The following is a 15,022-nucleotide window of genomic DNA, read 5'->3' as shown; positions in this document are numbered from 1 at the left end:
TAAATGCCTTCTCCGTGTGGGTATCCTAACATGCCATTGACTCACACAGCTACATTAAAGAAGTTTAAAACTAGCCTGCATACACCTATCTACATACATCTATCACAGTATAGCTTTACCTTTGATCTAAGAGGGGATCTGAGGAATTCTAGCTAAACAGACTAAAAGGCTGTTTTCCTAATTTGGTCTCTAATCTGTAAGACAGATGTAATTTGTAATATTTTTCCCATCTTATCTTGTTCAGTATGCTACCTCAGCAAGTCTTTCAATGTGAGCATTAAGATAAACCGAGGAAGTTGCTCTATAGGAAATACAGGTAAGGCCTATAAGCTTGTAACATGTCTAAGCATATGGCACAGACCTATCAAATGCACAGGTCTAAGGTCTGGGAGAAGAACATTCTGGTTTTAGGAAATTCCTTACATTAATTGCCTGAGACTAGCAAACCAGCACTTTAACCCAGAAACACCTTTTCAAGAAAAATTATTAAAAAGATACAGACGTTATCTTCCCTCATTATCCAAATGACTCTGAGCATCTCTAGATCCACTGCATCTTCCCCTGGGCAGAGTATGAACCCTGGGCAGTAAAAGGGCTGAAACCTCCTGTGACAGGCACAGCAGACAGAGCAGGAGAGGACTAGCCACAGGCTGACTGGGCTGGGAGGGCAAATGGCGCATGCCCTTCTCTGCCACTAAACTGCAGCCAGAGCTCCCTTCACAGATATCCTGAAATTCCAGAACAGAATTCTCAACCCGCTGGTGCATTCTGGAAATTAAGAGTGGCAATGAAAGTGCAGATCTAGAGCTACATTCGTTAGATTGAATAGTGAGACTTCAATATTTATTGTAGCTCTCAAACAGAAATGTAGTTTCACAATGCATGATGGCAGACGTGTTCTCCAAACAATGATAATCCAATTAGGTATCACTCATTTAGACAGATACATTACTTTAATTCTGCTCAAATTGTCTCCTATTGCTAAAATAAAAGTTAAATAATTTAATTTAGTACAGGAATACAGCAGAGGAGAAAGAGACAAAGACTTGGATTAACAAGCTTATGTGAATGCCAAAAAGAGGAAAAGATGGTTCCCTACATACTCAGTAACCATTAGAACTCTAGCATTTTTTGCCAAACATGGTTTTATGTATTATTTTTTTATAGTGTTTTAGAAAGTTTTGCTAAGGCAACTTGTGTATTGACTACAATACAGCCAACATGCTGAATTATAAAGAAGGCAATAGCAAGATCTGACTAATGTGTATTAAAGAAGACACATTTACTACCATGTGAACCCCGTTAGAATTCACCACTATTTCAAGTAGTCTACAGGAAGCTTTTCTGTGCTGGACTTCCTCTCCTAATAATCTCTCTACTAATACTTCTAAGACATAAACATTAATAGTGTAACAGGGAACAAGCACACAGGCTTACAGCATTTTCATCTAAATAGGTCTAACAGACACAAGGAAACATGGTAGAAAGAATACCAGAATAAGATCTTCACCACTTACACCATCATCACAGCCAAGGATTTAGCTGGAGCATTGAAACTAATTCACTGAAAACTCATTGCAAGCACAGTTAATGAATGTGGGAGAAATGAGGGAAAAAGAAAAAAAAAATCCAGACACAACACAAGAAAAGCACGCATTAGAAGACTGTAAATACCAAATTCAGCTGAAAGCTGACTTCGTCTAATCTGTTCTAGAAGTTTCACAAGAATAATTTTGTTGTAAGAAACTGAATGATACTAACATAGTGCCTGTACCAAGCCTTTGGGATGCACAGATCTAACAGGAAAAAAGCAAGTTCCACCTCCCAATCTTCAGTTATACTACAACTCTATCTGCATATGTAAGAGGACCAGCAACACCAGCAAAGTAAAACTAAGGTTAGTTTAAACATTAAACTACACATAGGACTTGCCAAGTTATTACCATTTACAGGAAATGCTCAAGAAATCTTGCAAGATGTACAGTTAAAACTACTTCTCTCACTTCCTGCATGGAGGTAGTATGTGAAATCCACCTGAAAGTAGAACTCAAACATTATCAGAAGTATTTGCTTTTAACTACATCTTACAGAGTCCAAGTTAGTCTTTCAGTGACGGTCTGCAAACTCAAACACTACATAATAAAAGCATTTCTTACAAGGGTTTTTTTTGCAGGGTTTCAAAAAACAAAACAGGACCTAAAAATGTCAATACGAAAGTCTTATTAGACTTCCAAACGAACATTTATCAATCCAAAAATAGAACAAGCTTTCCCTAAAAAGCGTTTTACACATTGAAATAATAGAACTACATTTTCTGTTTAAAGTCAAGAGCAGCCGGTATTTGTATGCATAGCATTAGCTACTGAGGATCTGAACATTTCACCAAAGGGCTAGTTGTATCATACTAAATGCTGAAATCCATTTTTAACCAACAAAAAAAAACAAAACATGGCAACTTGGCACCTGATTTGGGGGCTTTTTTTTTTTTTATGAACTTCAGAAAAAGAGCTACTCTTCTACAGAAATCCATATAAAAAGATGTCTTCCAGAAAATATGGAATAAATCACATCACAAGCAGCAACCTGAATGTATTGTAAATCAAGTTCCTTCTCCTGCATAGTAACAAGAAACAAAAAGTATTCTAATCCCTTGAATGTTGTGACAACCACAAAAACTGCAGCACAAGATCTTCCAACAATATGCATTTTAAAATACAGAGCTTACCCTTCAGAATTAACATACCTACAACAATTTTTTTCATTAATGTCTGCAATTCTTTCCTTGCCCAAGTTTGTGCTTGTGTCGAAGGAGATGACAATCACAGAAAGTAGTCAAACCCAGATACAGAGTCTCAAAAAGTAGATACATTAAGGGTAGGACTCTTCAAAGTTTAAAGGTCTGAGACCAGAAATACTCCTAAATTTGAAACAAGGAATCTGAGGTAAGAGGAGAGAGGCTCACGCTCTCTCAAGCATTGAAGTTGACAAACCTAGCCAGACACACTCAAGCTACAAGGATAAAAAACCAACCTATGCAAAGAAACACCCATGGAACTGAATTTTAGATCTTCATTCGACTTTACTTGCATCTCAGTTGAAACAAAACAAAGAATGCTTTCTAGTTACTTTAACTGAAGGAAAATATCTGTAAATACTAACACAAGTGGGCTGGAGCATTCATGCTCAAGATCCAGTTATATCTTTGAGAAATTCTCACCTACTCCTTCCTTCCTCCCCTGTGGCCCAAACACTGACACATCTCTGTGGGTGCACTACATGAAACCCAATGATTGTTGGGCTGGCTGTCCCTTTACTGTTCCAATATTGCTAACAGATCAGACTATTTTAAGATAAGCTAATTATGCCAGTGAAGTATCTTATAAGTCATTAAGATCAAGCAGAAGAGACCATGAAGAATTAAAAGCAGTGAAGTACAGATAAGACAGAAGCAAGAATTGTGATCGCAGCTATTCAAGATAAGCCTGGAGGATTCCTTGTCAGATCACAACTCCAAATTTTAGTCTGTACTTACTTTCTCCTTCTTCTAACAGTTGTAACAAGCACAAAAGAAACTTCACGTGAAGGGCTGCTTTTCCTTACACCTTGATAAAATTAGTCATTCAGGTCTTAGAACAACACACCAAAATCTTTGTGCCTTGCTTGTAGGCATTATCTACATGCACGCAAGACAGACAGCTACAGAAACAAACATAGACGCCTTAAAAGAAATAGATCTGAATAAAAATCCTCAGACTGAGTTTGTTGCACAGAAAGTTTCAAGAAGTTTATCAGATCATCTTCTCATTAACATTTCATTAAAGGAATGCATATTGGAAAAGCAGGTTGAAACCTCTTTTGACAACTAGTCAGCCAGTATCTTCGGGAACATTGTGGTAGGTTTTATTACTGAACAATTCAACCTTAAAAATGCCATGTTTAAAAAAAATAGCATCTAGAAAGTCCTCAATGAAACACAGACATAAGCCTCACATGGGAGGGTGGGGAGAGGGATTTTAAATAGATTTATTAGTATCTCTTAAGAACAAAAGAAAATAGTCCCTCCACTGCTCTGTTCCTTGGGGAAGGGGGGCAGATTAGACACAAGGTGTTAAAATTGAAAAATCCAGATGGTTTCTAGACAAACAGGTCTTCTGACTTTCTTTGATGCCAATAAGCTCCTGTTCCCCCATCTCCAGAAAACAGGCGTAAAAGTAAACTGCTGTCTGAAACTATATACAATTATGGTCCAAAGTCTGGCAAGGGAAAAGCAGGGGACAGGGAGTTGCAATCACAACCCCTTGAGCTTCTATTCTAGATAACAAGAATCAAATCCTGAGTACAAATGCTGCAGAGTCAATTCTCTGCACAAAATCCCCAAACCATTACAGAATTTTGCAACTTCCTGACCAGCGCTCTCTGGGTAGGAAGAAATCACAAACGTTCTACACAACTATCTTTCCATATACTTACAAACAGGCATCATCAAAACAAATATCTATTTAAAATTTAACTTTTATTCTGCTGAACGAATGAATCACAGCCTAATATGACATTTAAATCAAATCAAATACATTAACAGAAAAGCGAATTAAGAAACTGAACACAGTTTTAAATCATCCTACCTTTAAGAGTTTATTTTCACAAAGTTAAGTAAAAACACTTAAGAAAATAACACTGTTTACTGATACAAGATTAGAGCTTTATTAATGATGGTACTAAAATCCTGAAGACGGAACTGTACTACCCACAGCTTTTCTAATAAAATGAGGTTTACATGATCACAATCTATTCTCCCTCATTAACAGCTTCTGGTTCAATTGGCCAGTTTCAGCCAAGTGCATCGGTAAAACTAACAATTATTTTGAAGACTTTATATAAAGTGCTGCAGAACTTTTGACCTGGCAGTTACACACAGCCCCCAAGCAAAGCACCTGACCTGCAGTGAGCAACCAGTGAGACAGCAGGTTCTGTTGGACTCCAACTGGCCACAGCTAGCAGGCCATTTAAGATATTTAGAGAACTTGAAGAAATACACTGTGTAGAGGAGATACTCTGAAAGATCAGGGAATAACAGAAGACTTGAAATATAAGGGAAATGGAAGTTCTGTAAGTTTTATTACTTGCAAAACTACTACTTTACTATTATTGCTCAGACTATTTTTAAATTTATCTCCACCACTTCTCCAAGCTATATTTTAATATCATAAATAAAATGGGCTATAGTACACAGAATAAAAATTTTCATATACATATTGTCTTTGTTCTTCCCTCTTCCCCATACCATACCTGAATCGCTCCTGAGCAACCCAGCCATAAAGCTGGAATCCTTTTATCTCATGCAATCACACTGGTTGTGCTTGCCTAGAGCCAGTATTAACAGGACAGTCTACTGATCCTTTAATGACTTCCGTCTCCTCTTAGACAAAAATTAGAAGGTAAAGAGAAAAAAAAAATGGCAGCAAAACCCAACAGCACCCATTAGTAACATCAAGTTGGTTGTAGCCTAGGCTTGTTCTAAAGTATTTCCTCAGTCCTGTACCAAAACACGATGGTTTTGCTCATTCAGGAGCTCAGCCAGGACCCCAACTACTGCACAAGCATGCCTGGATCACCAGAGGGTGCTGCAGGGGCTCATAACATGACTACACAGTAGATCTGGGCTTGGATCATAACCTTCTAACATTGGCCAAGTCCTTTTAGCAGCTTCTTTTTAAAAAAAAAAAAAAAGAAAGAAAAAAAAAGAAAAAAAGGTTTTTACTTGGTTCTCTTCCCAGTCACAGCATTTCAATCTCCTATCCAATCACCTCTTCTGAAGTGAATGACCACTGTTTTCTGATAAGACTGGTGCAAGCTTTGTATAAGCACCTTGTGCTAACACACTATTCATTGTAAACACACATGTACTTGAAAACAACAGGATTCATTGACTAATTCTACAGCATCTTCAAAAGATAACTACGAAAACAAGCATGTCACCACCAGGCTTAACTTGACAGTACAAGAGTCCATCAGCAAAAAAACATATGGGGAATCTACAAATAGATAAAAAAAGACTGCAACCCCCTGAACTAGAGAAGTCTCACACATAGGGCGTGCTAAAAGCATCTGCAGGAAGATTTACTGAAAAGCAGCTAGTGGGGTAATGGTGGGCTATCAGGTTGCATTTCATCTTACTGTGAATCCAGGCCTCCTATGTAGGTAAGCCTGTAAAAAAAAAAAAATTCAACTAGAAGTCTCTAGGAGCATCCTTCAGAATACTAAGGCAGTTAAAAATTTCAACTACTGTTACTATTCCATGACCCTATTACATCTCTTAAACAAATCATTAGGCTTTTAAAGTACTTTCCTCCTATTTTGCAGGAAGCATCTAAATGACTCCAGTATTCAGGAATATTAATCACTTACGTTTTAAAATCCAGAACTTTCAATAATTTAAACACCACATTTTACTAATTCTTTGAAGCTACTGAATTAACAGTGATAAACAGAAAAATTCACCAATAGCTTTTTAAAAAAAAAAAAAGGAAAAAAATCATTTTACAATTATCTTATGATAACTCTTGTTGTTCCCCTCTCCTTCAAATTTCAACTTATATTAAACCAATGACAATGTCTGGGGGACTTTCTGAATGTCTCTGTGTCCTTCACTGAACGTTCTGTATTTCTATCCAAATTTGTAATATAGGTTCGGTAAAATAAAATTTTTTAAATGTTACTTAATTCAATATGTAAGTTTCCCGTTACTTTTTTGATGGCTACTCACGTTAGCAGTTTTCATATTTGTGACAAAGAAAACAACAAGCGGCTACTTAAAACTGGAAATTATTCTTTGATATTCAACAATCTTATTACATGCTCTACATACTCCTCACAAATTTTTAGACTATTTTTGTTAATAACCAAAACTTCTGCAAAGATACCCATATTCTCTCTATCCAATATCCAGTTAATACCTGCCTGCACCTACTGATCACGTCTCTCTTCAGCCATGCAGGATTGTCTCCTTCCCCTGAAAGAGTTCTTCTAATTTAGTGCTTCCTAATGGAAACCATTAATACTTTTACTGATTGCACTTTTTTCACAGTCAAGCCCATCATCTCTCAAAGCAAACATCTTCACACGTGTTTCAGTGACAAAAAGTTAAGACACCAACAATTGGAATGCCATGAACAAAGATAAGAACAACAAGACAACAAAACAAAAAAAAAACACAAAAAAACCATCACACAAACCACAAAAATCCTAATGCTCCAAAAGAAACACAAGAGGATATTAAGGAAGTCTCTCAGAGGAAATCCTCCCGCACCCGAAAGCTTCAAATCCCAAAAGCCAACTAGCCAAGCTAATACGTGCATTATCAAACCCAGACTAACAAACATAATTTGACAGCCTATAGGCTCAAAAATTTTACCAGAAAGTGCTTTTTACTTGACGTGTACAGAAAGGGAGCAGTGTATTTCTGTGCCATACCTTTTACTGTGAAACCAATGGGCTTCTAAGCATAAATTTAATACAACTGAATTCCAATTGAAACATTGTATCATTACACAATAATTTTAACAGCTTCAAGGAAAAAATAAAAATATTTAGTTACTGAAATATTTAGTTTATTACCCTCACTGCATGACAAGGTAATACAAGTGCAGTGATGATGTAACATACCATTTTCTCAAATATTCTCAAAAGACTCAGTGCTTTAAAGCTCACACTGGAAAAAAGTAACATTTTTTAATTGTTCTATACACCAACTTATTAGCAGTCATTCTTGTCAGTTTACAGTTTTTAAAACAGGATGCATGCAGTCATATCAGGAAGAGGGCAGTTGCTGTGAAAGAATGATACCAAAAACAAGATGTCCTTAATGTTGATAACCTCACACAATGTTTCTGAGCTATACTTCACAAGTTTTACACAACAGTAAGATGGTCAATTAAATACAATTCAAAACATCTGGAGAAAAATGACCAATTAAAAACACTGTCACTTTTTTTTTTTTTTTTTATATCTGAGGGGAAAAAAAAAAAAAAACCTATTGCAACTTCTTTCTCAGCCTCCTGGACTCAAGTATTGCAGATTTTGCGTGATCCAAGGGGGGAAAGTCCCTTATCCTAACACCTTTACACAGTTTCTTTAATCAACACTGCCAAGGCAAGTCTCTTCTGCCCTTTATGACCCCTCATCTTTTTGTATGTGTGCGTATATCTGTGAGTCTCTCAAGGTTCAACTACTTACTTACTCTCTTACAACTGTAATTCTTCCATATCCCAACTTTTTACAGTTACAATACCTTCCTACACATAAGGGATACTAAAATCACCTCTGAATTCTTTCTCTCAACTCTATATGCCAATATTTTCAAGAAATAAATGTTTAACTGCAGAGCCCCAGCACAGCCCAGTTATAGATATGCTTACATAATGACATAGCTAAAAGTTTAATAATTTATGCCCTTTGACCTTCCAAACATTGTAAGTGATTACAGAAAATTACAAGCTCAGGCCTGTGTATATTTCTACAGCACTCAATACTGATACTGACCACAGCTTGCAAGTATTACTGCAGGTATCAAGATGACATATTCATTTTACATATTCTCACATGTCTATGGTTAGCTTTCAAACAATAAAAATAACATTAGTCCAATCCATGAAATCCTAAATGATGACGTTGGAAGCAATCTGGTTTTCAAATTAAGCTGAGTGTCAAAAACATTTGAAAGGATTTGAAGTAAATGGAAAAAAATCCTTCTTCCCCCCTATTATCACCATAAAAGTACCACGAGCACAAACCCATCCATTCTACACCCCACACCCCACTCTTTTAGGTGACCTCCAACCACCACAGTGAAGGCAAACACATTTTTCTCCTAGTTATTTAGCTCGTTATTAAAAAAAAAAGAAAAAAGTTAAAAAAAAAAAAAACCACACCAGTAAAAGATGCTCTGTCACCAATGGCACAGATACTTAACTCAAAGCACGCACCTTTCCACAACTATGCTTGGCTGATAATTCCTAATATGTTTTATCTTGGTATATTTAAAATAGGTATGCAACAATACTTAATAACTACTAGTGAAATCCAGCTGAGCACAAAGCAATACAGAATGCACTTTTAAGTCTCTAGGTTGGCCCATAAGGACTTTGGCAGAATTCAAAAGCTCTTCAGGGACACAGACAAATATAACTGGGAGACCTACCTAATTAAGCATCACTAACATTTTGAATATAGAGTAGTTAATTCCCTGCAAAATAATTCAATTAATCACACTCTTATTAAGACGGATGTATTTTCTTCTCATTATATAGGCACACTTGTACTGTTACAACACACAGGGAACAAAAACCACAGTGCTTTCTGTAAAAAAGGTTCTAATTCCCCTGCATCAAAATTTTGAAAAAAGACTGGCCACAAAATTTATCTGTCTTTACCCGACAGTCATTTCTACCTAATTCTTCACTGCAGCCTCAGATTAAGGAGAAAAGGAGAAAGGAAGATTACCATATACACCACTTAAAATATTCCAACTCGGTGACTGTTTTGGCAGGGGGGGATTGAAATCTCAGGAACAGAGTCATCTTCCAAGACATTAACTCCTCTTTAGTGTCAAATGGAAATGAGAGTATACAGTACAAGGGTTTATGTTCCTTAAGAAAAACATATTTGAGTTAAGGATAAAGAAATCTAAAAAATTCTCACAGAACCACTAAACATAAATCTACACAATACAGTTGATAAATAAAAATAGAAGTCCCTTAATACGGAAGAAAAAAATCCCTTCCTTTCAACTCCATAAGCAGTAACTTGAAAAAATCAGGTGTTAAAATAAGAACGCACCGTATGAGGGGAGTTAAGAGGTAGAAATCTAGATCAGATACTTACTTTGAAATAAATAAAGCAAACTACACTACTGCAGGCTACAAACTTAACCCTCCATAGCATTATTTATTAGCTGGTACTCTACCACAGAACACATGCTGGGGGAGGGTAATTGTCATATTATGTAGTTGGAGTCTGTTTTTTAACTCTTGTAATACTACTTTGTTCGTTAGATACTGTATCAGTGACCTAAAATGTATTTTGATTAGCTGCCCATAAGAGTTCCTGAAATCTTTTAATGGAAGATGAACAAAACTAACCTGGGGGAAAGGGGTGGGCAATCAAAATAGTGTCTTGCTGTAATCTTACAACCTTTGTAAGACACCAAAACATATTGTAAACATTCAGGGGAAAAGTCAGCTATATTTAGTTATTTCAGGGTCTGACTGCACCTTTGGAGACTTTATTCACTTCACATGATAGGAGAAAGAGTTAAACTAAACCCACTTTCAGTACCACATTGGCTACTCCACTCAAATAATTATTGCATTAGTCTTTCAGCACTAGCAGTAAAGCATACAAGAAAATAGAGGAATACTGCAATTTTCCTCGCTTACACTACCAGAGCTGAAGAAATCAAATTTGAACGAAAGGCAACGGCACCAAAAATCACCCGTATTAGTCACAGAGAGATTTTGACTTTTGTTCCATTTGATCAACAGAAGAACACGTTATTACACATGTGAAATAAAGCTTTCAAATACAAGAAATGTGAAAACTTAAATAAAGCCATTTTGCACATTAAGAAGCTATGCGGTATATACATTGACACATAATGTTCAAATTAATTCAAAGTAAGGTTTATTTCAATGTCAAGGAAAAATATTTCCCAGTGTTTTACACACAGTATCAGGCTGCTCTCATACTGAATGGGCCCAAAGCCTAAGAGTATTTAATCCTGTGGCCTTTAAAAATAAAAATAAGAATTTAGTGAGGTGAATAAAATGTACTAATGTTGATTTTTAGAAAACATATTTTTTAAAAATTGAGCTGTAAACAAAGATCTCTCTCATGCAAGGCATAACAAATTAGTTATTACAACTGCAAGATATTTCTTATTTAGGCAATAAACTTGCTTCACAAACTAATACAGATTTACACATTACATAGCATTATACTACACTACTTTTATTACTGTTAGAGAATTAACCAGATGTGTTTTGTTATGCATGGCATGACTGAGAGCAGGCAAGGTACCATGGCATTGTTCGCAGACTTGCATGGTGCTTCTAGTCTCTCTGAAGCAGAGCTTAGGCCCAGAATACACAGAATGACATCAACAAGTTATCCAAGAAACTTGGCTAACATTCTAAAATAAACCCCGTAAAAGCTTTGCTGCCCACATTAACCAGTTTAAGGTAAACCGCACACACTTCAGCTCAAATAAGGTTCCTAAATAAGATAGGTCTTCTGCCATAATGAGCCATTTTATTCTCCAGAATTATTTCAAGTTTTAACTCCACCAAGTCCTCCTTATCTTACCAATCCACATGACTCAATTCTGTAGAATCAATTTACCTAGTTTCATAAAATTCAGTGTTAACTTATTTATTCATCCCTTGTTTCGCAGAGAAAGCAGCATGTTATGTGAAATTATAGGAATTTAAATCCAGATACCTACGTATATGCAAAGCATTCTATGGGCCCACTCATTTACAGAAGTGAGGTATAACCACATTGGTTTAAAGACACACTTAAAAAATGGAGCAAAACAAGCAAACATACAAGCTAAAGGCTAATATATTTCTACCATAGTTTACAATCTGTAAACGCCTTCTCACAAATAAATCATGAGAAATGCTAGAATATTAAAACTGGTTTAGATGAGCTGCACCGGCAGAGAGACCGCCATGTACAGTAAAATTGTTCTGAAGCAGATCCTGTCCCTCTTATTGAAGGATTCTTCTTGTTTATTGATGATACTCCTCTACTACTTCTGGAAGACTATGTCAACTACAGATTTAGAAAAGAATTATGAAGAAGAAAGATAACTAAGCAGGGTACTGGGTTATTTTCCTTCCTAAATCCCAAACTGAACACCTTCAATCAAACAAGGCTTATCTCCAACTCGACAGCACTATTAAAATCCCTTAACATCAAGGCAAATTGTTCCATTCTCTCATTTTTGTTTTGCTAGCTAAACAAGTATAGAATTTTAACATATCATGTTGTAATTATGCCCCTTGGTGACCAAAGGTGTTAAAATTGCATGCTTTATTACAATTCTTCTAAATTATGTAACTGAAAGACGTCATTTTGCACATCTTCTAGCACCTAAAAGAGAAAGATAGTTCAAAAAAGGAACCTCACACTTCTCCCCCAAATGCAAATCACTTGTTAGAGAGGAGGAAATAACCAAAGATTACATTCTTACATGTAAAAGGTAAACATTTTAAATAATTTTAAAAACAGACAACATAGACTATAAGAACGTTGCACTAACACCTTTTGTGCAGGTTGTTTAAACACTAGCTAGCAATAACAAGACAACAGAAATATCTATCAAAATATAGATACCTAGTTCCTAAAAATGAAAAAAAAAAAACCACTTGTATAAGGAACAATTATGTATAGACAGTTAACATAAGTAAGTTTGAAAGCTTCTAGCCCTCCCTTATGCTACATAAAAATTCAGCAGACTGTGAAAAAGGTTTAAAATAAATACTGTCTACATTACCAATTCCATAGCAAACCACATTTTTTTCCTTACTACTGTTTTTGTTGCTTCCTTTGTGCTTCCCAGAACCTCTTTTCCCCACTGTTAATAATAAATTTAGTCCTTACGTTACTATGGGACACAATGGTTTCACACTAAGCATTAAAAGAAACCCTCTTCTTACATTGTCTTTTTCCCCCTACAGAACTCCAGTTTCTCAACTCTGAAATTAATCACTTGTCAAACAAGTCACTATGGCTCAGTTTTTCTAAGCAATTCTCTTCTCTTCACCACCTACCATCTCGAAAGCAGGTAAAAATTTACTGGAAAATACAGCTCCACGAACTCAAAGAATTTACTGTCTCTCCAGTCAGAAACAGAACAGTCGCTTTTCCTTATCCTCACGACTTCTGCACAGAGGTGCCGAACGCAAAATCCCACTTACAGTACAACACAGCTGTACCTTCAATCTTTTCCTCCCTCTGGACAAAAACATCCTCTAGTTTACACATTAGCGAACAGTTTCTCCTCCCCTTCTCAACACACCTTTATGCAGCGTACAACTACTTTAACTATCTGTACCTTCACCTCCTCCCTCCCCGACCCCCGACCGTTTTCCCCAGCGTATACCACGGATAGGCTCCTGGGGCGGGGGGGGGTGGTGGGGGGGGTGGTGGTTTGTTTTTAAACGTGATGTTGCTTACCCAACGTGGCTGCCGAGAAGCAGGACAAAAGGTACTTTTGCTCCCCGCCTTTCCAGTCACACACACACCCCGGAGCGGAGCCGGCCACCCAGGCGAAGACGATCTTACCTCAGTGTTCCCCGAACGCCAGGGCCTCATACCCCACCCTCTCTCCCCGGTGCACCAGCCCTCGGGCAGACTCCGTCGGCCTGGTCCATAAATGTCCATCCTCTCCCTCCAGCCAGCAGTAAGGGAAGTTCTGGAGAGGCCCCGGCCGTGGGGAACTTGCCCACCCGCGGGACCCCGGCACCCCACCGCCCCCGCCCCTCCCCCGCACCAACTTCCCCGCCGGCACCCCCCGCTCCGCTCCTATCAGTACGGCAGTGCTGGAAGGGGATGGCGGCGGGGACCCTCCTTCTCCCCCCCCACTCCCGCCCCGAGCCGCCCCCCTCAGCGACTGCCCCCGCCCGTCACCCCCTGCCCCTGCCTCCGACCTCGCTCACTCGCCTTCCGCTCCTCGCCTCCGACCCTCGGCACCTTCCAGAGCCGCGGGGCTCGGGGGACGCTCCCCTGCCCTCCCGCTCGCCCCCAAAAGCGGGGACCCCCCCTCCCCGCTCACTCACCCGCCCGCGTCCCCTCGCCGCCCGCCGCCGCCGCTCCTGCCTCCTCCCCGCTGAGGCTCCTCAGGAGACACTGACACCGGCGCACGGATACCCGCTGGGCGCTATTTTTGGGAAACAAGGCCCAATCGGGGCCGGAACTACTTCCTCTGTCACACTCTCTCGCCTCAAGCGGACGGCCGTCTCCGAAAGATATCCTTCCGCTCCTTTCTCCTGTCACCTCGGACGTCGCTGCGGGCGTTCACCCGAGCAGGGCAGGGGCGGGACGAGGGGGAAAGCGTGGGGGAACCCGAGGTGAGCCTACGGCCGGCGGCGGGGCTGCGAGCGCCCCGCTCTGAACATCCAGCATCGCCGGATTATTTTGTTTTACCATGGGGAGCGGCCGGGTCTACATTCTTCACCGCCGACCCAATCCTGCGGCGCAGCGAGCCCATAGGGCAGCGCGCCGGAATGAAGGGGCGGCAGCGCCAATCAGCGCCCGCAGAGAAGAGCAGCGCCGGCCAACCAGAGAGCAGTTGGTAGGCGGGGCGTAATGAAACGTGAGGGCCTTGAGTGACAGGCGTGCACCCAATCAGGGACACCTCGAGGGAAGCGGCGGCCAATCAAAGCCGAGCGTGCGCGGGCCTACCGCGCAGGAAGCCCTTGGCCGTGCCCCCTCCACCCCAACCTTGGCGACAGCGCCTGCGCACAGCGGCCCCCGTCCCTCCCTCCGCCGCCCCAGTGACGCACGTAGCCGGGCCCGCCCTACCGAGAGAGCGGCGCGTGCGCCCACGCGCCGGGCCCGCGAGGGCAGGGCCGCGCGCGCCCGGCACTGAGGGGTTGCCGGGGGCAACGGCTGCAGGGGGGCCTGAGGGACACGGCGGGGCCGCAGCCCCTTCCCGCAGCCCGCCTCCCTCCTCAGGAGGAGACACCGTGGGGGGAAAGCCGTGCAGCCAGCAGAGCTGCTCCCCCCCACCCCCTTTCCTGCCCTCATCTCTCCAGCAAGGCAAAGCTTTGCTCTCAGGGCCCAAATCCACGTACTTGAGTTAATTAAAACAAGTCGCAATTAAGTGGTCCCTCATCCTCTTGCAAGGCCTGATCACTGGAGGATGCAGCGGGAAACCAACACCAGCTCTTCCACCCACAAACTGCCCAGCTACCTGTCACCAGCGCAAAAACCACCACCACCTCCCCACTATGCATGTATA

General features: G+C 40.1%; 1 protein-coding gene across 8 annotated transcripts in view; it reads right to left on the bottom strand.

Moving 5' to 3' along the window:
- The window catches only part of MEF2A (myocyte enhancer factor 2A), a 93,482-nt gene extending 79,233 nt beyond the window's left edge, over positions 1–14,249 (bottom strand). For 7 of the 8 annotated variants that reach the window (XM_063347277.1, XM_063347273.1, XM_063347276.1 and 4 more), the window contains exon 1: positions 13,839–14,249. The gene's annotated coding sequence lies outside the window, so the exon portion shown is untranslated. Of the gene's footprint in view, positions 1–13,236; positions 13,339–13,838 lie in introns of those variants that run through there. The other variant, XM_063347271.1, reaches the window with a different exon arrangement.
- Positions 14,250–15,022: the final 773 nt, after the last annotated feature.

The sequence above is a fragment of the Chroicocephalus ridibundus genome, chromosome 9, assembly GCF_963924245.1.
Source record: "Chroicocephalus ridibundus chromosome 9, bChrRid1.1, whole genome shotgun sequence".
Taxonomy (NCBI): Eukaryota; Metazoa; Chordata; class Aves; order Charadriiformes; family Laridae; genus Chroicocephalus; species Chroicocephalus ridibundus.
The sequence above is the reverse complement of the archived record's forward strand: the minus strand, read 5'-3'. Positions and strand labels throughout refer to the sequence as shown.